Consider the following 10,780-nt stretch of genomic DNA (forward strand, 5'->3'; position numbering starts at 1 on the left):
ATACAGCAGCAGACTCTCACATGGCATTTTGACTCAAGAATATTGACACAAAACGCAGTAGCCTATATCACCACTCACATCTTAAAGGAACACTCTGCCCATTTTCAACCAGCTTTGTATCATTAGAACATCAGTAGTATATCAGAAAACTGTAAACGGTTTTGAAGTCTGTCATTTAATTTGACACTTATTGAGTGTTAAAGTGTGGACCAGTGACATCACTGGTCCACACTAACTCAAATTAATAACTCAACTCAAATCAACTCTCAATAACTGTCAAACTAGATGAATGACTTCAAAACCGTTTACAGTTTGAGAGTTGATTTGAGTTAATGAGTTATTCATTTGAGTTAGTGTGGACCAGTGATGTCACTGGTCCACACTTTAACACTCAATAAGTGTCAAATTAAATGACAGACTTCAAAACCGTTCACAGTTTTCTGATATACTACTGATGTTCTAATGATACAAAGCTGGTTGAAAATGGGCGGAGTGTTCCTTTTAAGGCCAACAGCACCACAACCATTTTGGAGCAGCAAGATGGACATAAATATGGTCCTAAATATAACGGCATAGGTATAGGCTACAATAAACTCACATACACTCTCATAATTGCTTTAACCAGTACATTTAAATTCTAGTTTTCTCTCTAGTCTGGATGAAGAGGGATGACATCTATTCACAGAGAGAGAATCATTCAATATTAGTCAAAACTTTATTGAGGCACACGGGGAAAGTGAGGAGGACATTTTGAGGATATTTGATGAAAACTGACACTTTTGTGAGAGTTTCAAGGTGCCCCTTGTGTGAATACATGCATGTATGTTAAGCTACCTTCACACAAGCCCGGCTCCAGGATGAGGTGACTGAGGGGGCAGTTAAAAAGTGTGAGGGGGGCAAATCTTTTCATATAGTAAAATAGAAACCCCCTTATTGTCAATACTACTCGGTATACCCCTCACAGAGTTCACAGAGTTGGCGTGCAGCCTCTCCTCTAGTCCACTTCAGTGGCTGATTACGAGTCGGCTCACCAGTGGGGTTCTCCATTCTGGAGCACCTGTGGGCTCCAACACTCTGGAGCTCTCCATGGTGCTGAACCTGCCTTGAGTCATTTTTGCCACACATTTTTGCCATTTCCCCCCATTTAGTCGGCCCTATTTACCTAATTAGAAAATGTGGCTCCATTAGGTCACAGACGTGCTCTTTACACTTCCCAAAAGATTTAGCAAGATCGCACATAAGATGGCATAGCTGTGGCCCGAACATAATTCTGCTCACTGACTGACTGACTGACTGACTGACTGACTGACTGACTGACTGACTGACTGACTGACTGACTCACTCACTCACTCACTCACTCACTCACACACACACACACACACACACACACACACACACACACACACACACACACACACACACACACACACACACACACACACACACACTCCGCAACACTGACTTTGTTGGGGAGTGTCACATGACTTGTGATTGGCTAGATAAAGAAAGTTTGCAGCCTTGGAGGAAGTGGCTGCTTCCTGTCAGTATGTGGTTTCAAACAAAAACAGACCCTGCTCTGATTGGCTGTCAGTAGCAGAGAGTTTGCACGATCCTTACACCTTGGGTTGTGCAGACTCGGAACGGACGAAAAACAGGAAACATCATTCTGTCAGTCTCCTCTACAGACGACATTAAAAAGTCTGATCGGGATGTGAGTTGAGGTAAAGATCCTATACCAGGAAACATTAGACCTGTTTGATACATGAAGTATGGAGAATTGTGTTGTGTTTGTACGACTGTTATGACTGTGATGATGATGTGAAATGTTTCAGGATATGTATTTGAGGCCATTTACACCTGGCGTTAACATGCGTTTTCTGCCATCAGATTGCAATCAGATTGTATTTTATCACTTCAGCCTGATTCCATTTACAACATTTGCAAAAGAAAGTATGAGAGGGGGCAAGCATTAAAAATAGAGTATATGCAAACTAATAACCCCCAGGTGTTTTGGAATTTGATAAATAATCTGGGCCCCAAAAAAGTAAAAAATATTCCAATGGAAGTGTTGTTGGAAAATGGGTCATCTGTCTTTGTCACTGATTGTGTTTTAAAAAAATGGGAAACCGATTTTAGTTCTTTATTTTCTGGAAGTGATTGCCCAGTAGAATGGGATGATTGTTTTCTTGTAGAGAAAGTTGATCTGAAAAATACAATGGAGGCTAATATGAAACAGGATTTTTACTCTGTTAATCAATATTTAAATGTTTGCATTTCTGAAGGGGAAGTCAAAAGTGCAATTGGTAGACTAAAACTGAGGAAAGCAATGGGTGTTGATAACCTGTCAAATGAATTATTGAAACTACCCTGTTTATTTCAAACTTTATGTAATCTCTTTTCTATTTGTTTTGAGTATGGCTCTGTCCCCTCAGTCTGGTGTAAATCCATTATAAAACCAATCCCTAAGTCAAAAAATAATGATCCTAGAGTTCCTTTGAACTATAGGGGGATAAGTCTCCTTAGTTGTGTTTATAAAATTTACTCCAGTATTCTCAATGAGCGATTATCTTGTTATTTGGAAACATTTGGTCTGTTGGCTGATGAACAAAATGGCTTCCGAAAGAAAAGGGCATGTATTGATCATATATACTCTTTATCTACTATAGTTAATGCTAGAATACAAGAAGGGAGACCTATTTTTAGTTGTTTTATTGATTTTCAAAAAGCCTTTGATTGTATTAACCATGATCTTCTCAGTTTTAAGTTACTGAAATCCGGTATAGATGGTAAATTTTATAGTGCCTTAAAAGCCCTTTATCGGACCCCAGTGGCCTGTGTGCAGGTCAATCAGTATAGAACAGGCTGGTTTCCAACTCCATCTGGTGTCAAACAGGGGGATGTACTCTCTCCCACGCTGTTTGCCGTCTATATAAATGATCTTGTTTTAGAAATTAAGCAAGCAGCTATTGGGGTTAGATTGGGTGACCTTACAGTTGGCTCTCTTCTATACGCAGACGATATAGTCCTCCTTGCCGAGTCTGAAAATGATCTTCAAAGTTTATTGAATGTTGTGTGTAATTGGTGTGGGAGATGGAGGTTGAGGATCAACAAGGAAAAAACTCAGGTTATGCATTTTAGGAAGAAGGGACATTTACTTTCTGAGTTTGCTTTTTGTTTTGGCTCCGCTCCTTTATTCTACACTGAGCATTACAAATACCTAGGACTCACACTAGATGAACACCTTACCTTTGAAGAAGGGGTAAAAGTTCTGTCGGACTCTGCAGGTAGGGCTTTGGGAGCGATCCTTAATAAGGTTAAATTATGTAGAGACCTTGGTTATAAAACCTACACTCAATTATTTAATTCTTGTGTTTGTCCCATTTTAGATTATGGTGCAGGGGTTTGGGGTTACTGTAAGCAAATAAAATGTGACACAGTTCAGTACAGAGCTATGCGCTGTTTTCTGGGTGTGCATAAAATGGCCCCTAAACTTGCAGTATATGGTGACATGGGATGGGAGCCATGTGAAGTGCGACATAGGGGTGACATGGTGCGACTGTGGAATAGATTTATTAATATGCCCGATAACAGACTTACTAAACAATTTTTTCTCTGGGATCTTTCAAATAATTACTCTTGGTCAAATGCGCTTGAAAAGATATTTGATATGTCAGGTCTTCAATATATATATAGAAATAAATTATCTTGTTCTGTTAGTCAAATTAAAACAATATTATTTGAAAATTATAAACAGAAATGGTCAGAAGAAGTTCTGTGTAAACCAAAATTGAGAACGTATAGTCTGATTAAACACATTTATCACCCAGAGCACTATGTCACCCTTAACCTAAGCAGAGCTCAGAGGTCAGTCTGTGCCCAGCTGAGATGTGGTATCCTGCCTCTGGCTCTGGAAACCGGGCGCTTCCACTCAATTCCTGAGGAGGACAGAAAATGTCACCTGTGTGATCTGGGAGAGGTTGAAAATGAAATGCACTTTCTGTTCTACTGTCCGTTATATCACAATCTTAGACATAGGCTTTTCTGTAAAATTTCTTTTGATGAAGGTCCTGATCTGTTTTCTATGTCTGATGATTGTAGACTTCAGTACTTGTTTACTGAAAAAGTGTTCCAGGTTGCTCAGTTTGTGTTAAATGCCTACCAACAGCGTAGGATGGTACTTTATGTTTGAGATATAATCTTTTCCTTCATTGTCTGACATGTTTGGAGATGTATCATATTCTGTTCTTTCATTTTCTTTTTCTTGCTCCTGTATGCTTTGAAACTAGTGTCTTGTAAGCCCATGTGGGCTGGGCACCTTAAGGTGTATGACACTTTGAAAAATAAATAACTAACTAACTAACTACAACATGCATTTTCTGCAATCTGATTGCAATCTGTTTGCAATCAGATTGTAGAAATGGTTGTCCTCTCAATCCGCATAAAGTTGCTGTATCCATATTGAGAGGACACATTGCATTTACACTTGTGTTCAATGTGTACACAATGCATCCCTGACCACCTCCGGAGGTGGTTTGGCCAATCAGATTGCAATCCATCTTCAATGCGTTTGGGGGGTGTTTACACCTAGCATTTCAAGTGATGAAACACAATCTGATTGCAATCTGATCGCAGAAAACACATGTTAACGCCAGGTGTAAATGGCCTCTTTGATGCACACAGATGAATATTCATTGTAATTGTAACTCAGATTTCCAAAATTTGACTTTGGAGTCAAAGTGATCCTTCTATGTTTTCTTTTAGTGTTGCCAGATCAAATCAACACAAGTTAGACCGCTGCCACACCTTATTTCACATCTTCCTTTCATGAGCAAGTCAACGACAAAGCAACAATGGCGGCAGGTACAGAGAAACTCTTTAAAGCTAAAATGCTCCTCATCACTGCACTGGAGGATTTGGGAGAGGAAGAGTTCAGAAGCTTTAAGTGGTTCCTGCGGCAGCCTGAAATCCTGGAAGGCTGTCCAGTCATCCCAAAGAGCCGACTGGAGAAGGCAAACAGGGAGGACACTGTGGATCTGCTGGTACAGACCTACAGCGAACACTCTCTCGAGGTGACCAAGAAGATTTTGACAAGGATCAACAGGAATGATCTGAGTTTGTCAACCAGCAGCTCACAACCTGAAGGTAACGTTAAGTCATGGGGTGATACAAATTCAAACATGTGAGAAACAGAAATGACACAAATCTCTCATGAGGTTATAATTAAACACGGGTAAGGTTTTATTTGGATAGTCAAACATTGACACTAAAATGATCAAGTCACAAAAAGTAGATGTTCAGTAAAGTGTCACTTCCCTATTTGGTCTTTCTCTACAAACTATGTAACCCTCTCTAACAATAACCCAGGTATTCCTTTCCATTGAATGAGGTGATTCATAGTAGATCAGGTGCCAAGATGAACCCAATCCTCTATAGAGACGTCACAGAGTTTTGTGACACATTATAGTCACCTTATAGAAAGTTCAGTATCAACTTTGGACAATCCAAATACTGTGATTTTTTTATACCAGCAACTTAGAGAGTGTGAGCTGTATCATTTCAGATTCAGATAAGTTTCTCTCCCTCCCTCCCTCTCTCTGTCTCTCTCTCTCGCCCTCTCTCTGTCCCTCCCTCTCTCTCTCCTCCCTCCCTCCCTTACTCTCCCTCTCCCTCTCTATCCCAGTGTATGTCGGGGAGACTTCAGAGAACAGAGGATCTTCCTCTAGTCTGCCACAGTCTGCTCCTCTCCCTCAGTTTCCCACTGACAGCAGTCAGACTGAAGGTAAAGCTATTATCTGGCTCCCCCTGGCTGCCATGTTGGTCTGTCACTGCTCATTTAGTGTTAAAATGCTGGTTTAGAAACCAGACCAGAGAGAATGTTAAAGCTGTCTGACCAGAGAGAATGTTAAAGCTGTCTCTCAACGTCTTGGGTTCTCGGGATTTCAGCACCACTGGAGTGACCACTGGCCTACAAAGTCAAATCACCAGATGGACTTGAACGCCCAGTTAATAAACTATATTGGGTGTAACTGTGGGTGTAAAGGGAAAGCTATTCTCATGCCACTTCTATCATTTCAGATTCAGATCACTTTATTTTTCTGGTAGGAAGGAAAACGTATATGTGTGTATGTAGTCTGAGTTTCTGTTTATTTTGAGTCTCATTGTCCTCCTTTACATCTGGCATTAAAATGTGTTTTGGGTGATGGGATTGCAATGGGATCGTGTTTGACCACATGAAAGTAGGCTACAGCTGTAAATGCAGTCAAGAAGCTATGTTAGCCGTTGGCCTGCCCACTTTTATTGAGGCTATCAAATATTGAGTGTGCAGTCAGGGAATGATGCATGCAATCCCCAGTTTCACCCAGGAATTGTGTGTCTCACCTGTCTGCTTATCTGTCTCTTCTTCTCTGTAATTAGTCTCATCTTTGAGGCTACAGAAGTCCCTGTGTTAATTTTCACTCATTGCACTCTGGGTTTCCCCTCTCTGTCCACTCCAGGAAAGAGAGGCGTGGCAGTGTCCAAGTCTACCGCCAAAGAGCCCTTCACCTGCACTCTCCCTCTCTTCTTTTCGAATCCACCTCCCCCTTCCCCCGCAATGTGGCCCTCAGAGCTCCCAGGGCCACCTGTCCCGTGGAAGCATCCATGGGGGTGAAGGGTGTCCCCCACTCCTTCTCCTCTTCCTCTCAGCTGCAGCTGCTCCCCACAGTGGCGGCCACGGCCTTGGTGTCCCGCCCCTCTGCCCAGAGTTCAAAGGTGAGCAGCAGCAGTGGGATCAGCGGCAGCAGGAATATCAGCGGAAGTAGTGCCTCAGCCACTGCATGGAAGAAGCAGAGCAACAGCAACACAGGTAGACTCACACTAATACCAGCCCAACCACTGGCCCTCTAGCCAGTGATATCTAGATATCTACCCTAGATATCTACTCTCTTACTGTCAAACGCTTGTCTGGTCCAAAAGCAATCCTTTACCTTCACATGGTAAAAATGTTAGTGTAAAGGTTCTTACGCATCGTGAGCGTTATTTTTTTTTCTTTCGTGCTATTAATTCACACGTCAATAATATTTTCCGAACCAACATCAGTCAATGCGACCATGCATACCAACGGCGAAGTTTCGCCGAGCGTTATCGCGGCGTTTATTTTTCCGGACCAAGGTTGATTTTTCAGAAATTCGCTTCTGACGTGTAGGCTACACATCTGTTGCTGTGATTGACAGGTGGGTCAAAATTCGCAACGCAATTTCGTGCCGTATATATTGGTAGAAATGTTACAAGTTGTTTTCGGACAAGGCAATCCCACTCCTTGATTCCCTCGCTGCCACTGATCTTTGCTTTCCTACTTTAGTCCCTGTGTTTGGTGGTGTGTTCTCTTCCTGGGCTTCACAACTCTACCATAGAGTCAAACTACTGGTAGTTTCTATTCTGTCACTTTTCCTGTGTGTGTGTGTGTGTGTACTGTTTTTACCGATCTCAACGCATCAAACTCATAGTACACTAGTGTCGCTGTGTCCACAGCCTGACTCTGACGCTGTGTTTCTGTCCCCCTTGTGTGTCCAGGAGTGACCATGGCCTACGTGAACCTGTCAGGTCACAAGACCTCATCCACCCTGGACGCCCGTCCGATGCAGTACCTCCTGGACATGATCCTCTCCCACTCCATCTCCATCCCCCACGCCCTTCAGCTGCAGTACCTCCTCTACCCCTCAAGCTCCATCTCCCAGACGACAAACACCGTGGACGCCCATCAGTACCTCCTCGACATGATCCTCTCCCGCTCCATCTCCCACGCCCGTCAGCTGCAGTACCTCCTCTACTCCTCCCGCTCCATCTCCCAGACGACAAACACCGTGGACGCCTGTCAGCTGCAGTACCTCCCCTCCCGCTCCATCTCCCAGACGACAAACACCGTGGACGCCTGTCAGCTGCAGTACCTCCCCTCCCGCTCCATCTCCCAGACGACAAACACCATGGACGCCCGTCCGATACAGTACCTCCTGGACATGATCCTCTCCCGCTCCATCTCCATCCCCCACGCCCTTCAACTGCAGTACCTCCTCTACCCCTCAAGCTCCATCTCCCAGACGACAAACACCGTGGACGCCCATCAGTACCTCCTCGACATGATCCTCTCCTGCTCCATCTCCCACGCCTGTCAGCTGCAGTACCTCCTCTACCCTTCCCGCTCCATCTCCCAGACGACAAACACCGTGGACGCCTGTCAGCTGCAGTACCTCCCCTCCCGCTCCATCTCCCAGACGACAAACACCCTGGACGCCCGTCCGATGCAGTACCTCCTGGACATGATCCTCTCCTGCTCCATCTCCATCCCCCACGCCCTTCAGCTGCAGTACCTCCTCTACCCCTCAAGCTCCATCTCCCAGACGACAAACACCGTGGACGCCCGTCAGCTGCAGTACCTCCCCTCCTGCTCCATCTCCCAGACGACAAACACCATGGACGCCCGTCAGCTGCAGTACCTCCCCTACCCCTCCCGCTCCATCTCCCAGACGACAAACACCATGGACGCCCGTCAGCTGCAGTACCTCCCCTACCCCTCCCGCTCCATCTCCCAGACGACAAACACCATGGACGCCCGTCAGCGGCAGTACCTCCCCTCCTGCTCCATCTCCCAGACGACAAACACCGTGGACGCCCGTCAGCTGCAGTACCTCCCCTACCCCTCCCGCTCCATCTCCCAGACGACAAACACCATGGACGCCCGTCAGCGGCAGTACCTCCCCTCCTGCTCCATCTCCCAGACGACAAACACCGTGGACGCCCGTCAGCTGCAGTACCTCCCCTACCCCTCCCGCTCCATCTCCCAGACGACAAACACCATGGACGCCCGTCAGCGGCAGTACCTCCCCTACCCCTCCCGCTCCATCTCCCAGATGACAAACACCGTGGACGCCTGTCAGCTGCAGTACCTCCCCTCCCGCTCCATCTCCCAGACGACAAACACCATGGACGCCCGTCAGCTGCAGTACCTCCCCTACCCCTCCCGCTCCATCTCCCAGACGACAAACACCGTGGACGCCTGTCAGCTGCAGTACCTCCCCTACCCCTCCCGCTCCATCTCCCAGACGACAAACACCATGGACGCCCGTCAGCGGCAGTACCTCCCCTCCTGCTCCATCTCCCAGACGACAAACACCATGGACGCCCGTCAGCTGCAGTACCTCCCCTCCCGCTCCATCTCCCAGATGACAAACACCGTGGACGCCTGTCAGCTGCAGTACCTCCCCTCCCGCTCCATCTCCCAGACGACAAATGTGTGGGAGGATGGGGGCGAGAGTGTGTGTACAGATGTGAACAGATGTGTGTGTGTGTGTGTGTGTATGAATGGTACGTGATCTTCTCTACTAAATATGCAGGACCTAAACTTTGACATTGACCCAGAGAGTAACTTCTTTAATAATGGGATAAGTATCGATCATACACTTGAATGTTGTCATGTCTCCTAGTAAAACCATGTCGAGTGTGCTCTGAAACACCTTCAGTCCTCACACGAAAACGCTGTCATTCTTCCTGCATTACTGTTTCACTCCTCACGCGTCAGTCATCGCACAATACGGCCTCACTCGTCAATCATCAGTCCTCACTCGTCAGTCCTCACTCGTCAATCATCAGTCCTCACTCATCAGTCCTCACTCGTCAATCATCAGTCCTCACTCATCAGTCCTCACTCGTCAATCATCAGTCCTCACTCATCAGTCCTCACTCGTCAATCATCAGTCCTCACTCATCAGTCCTCACTCGTCAATCATCAGTCCTCACTCATCAGTCCTCACTCGTCAATCATCAGTCCTCACTCATCAGTCCTCACTCGTCAATCATCAGTCCTCACTCATCAGTCCTCACTCGTCAATCATCAGTCCTCACTCATCAGTCCTCACTCGTCAATCATCAGTCCTCACTCATCAGTCCTCACTCATCAGTCATCACTCCTCACACGAAAACGTCATTCCTCTGCCTCACTCATCATATATATATATAGCCTATATATATATATAGTCTATTGTCATCAAATATTAAACTAGGTGTTCCTCTTAGTGTTACTATGTTAATTCTGTTGGGTCTCATAGATTACTACTTTAATCTATATTGTAAATATAAAAAAACTTGCGCTTTTATTTTGAAGGCAAAATCATTCAAACAGAAGTGAAGTTGTAAAAAATTGTTGCTAAATTCACAGAGGCATTCTTGCGGTTTCCCCATCACACGCGGAAGAACAACCAAAACAACGAATGACAGCGTTTTCATGTGAGACGTGAGGAGTGATGACTGACAGCTAGTTTTCAGGAGGAATGACAGCGTTTTCATGTGAGACGTGAGGAGTGATGACTGACAGCTAGTTTTCAGGAGGAATGACAGCGTTTTCATGTGAGACGTGAGGAGTGATGACTGACAGCTAGTTTTCAGGAGGAATGACAGCGTTTTCATGTGAGACGTGAGGAGTGATGACTGACAGCTAGTTTGAGTGATAAGTGAGGCAGGAGGAATGACGCCATTTTCGTGTGAGGAGTGATGACTGATGAGTGAGGACTGATGATTGACGAGTGAGGACTGACGAGTGAGGACTGATGATTGACGAGTGATGCCCTATTGTGCGATGACTGACGCGTGAGGAGTGAAAAAGTAATGCAGGAAGAATGACAGCGTTTTCGTGTGATGACTGAAGGTGTTTCAGAGCACACTCGACATGGTTTTACTAGGAGACATGACAACTGACAACGCTTAGACTGAGGAATGACAGCCTATACTCTGACGGAGGAGGATGCCCTAA

This window comes from Poromitra crassiceps (genome assembly GCF_964638095.1).
Source record: "Poromitra crassiceps genome assembly, chromosome: 16".
NCBI classification, from domain to species: domain Eukaryota; kingdom Metazoa; phylum Chordata; class Actinopteri; order Beryciformes; family Melamphaidae; genus Poromitra; species Poromitra crassiceps.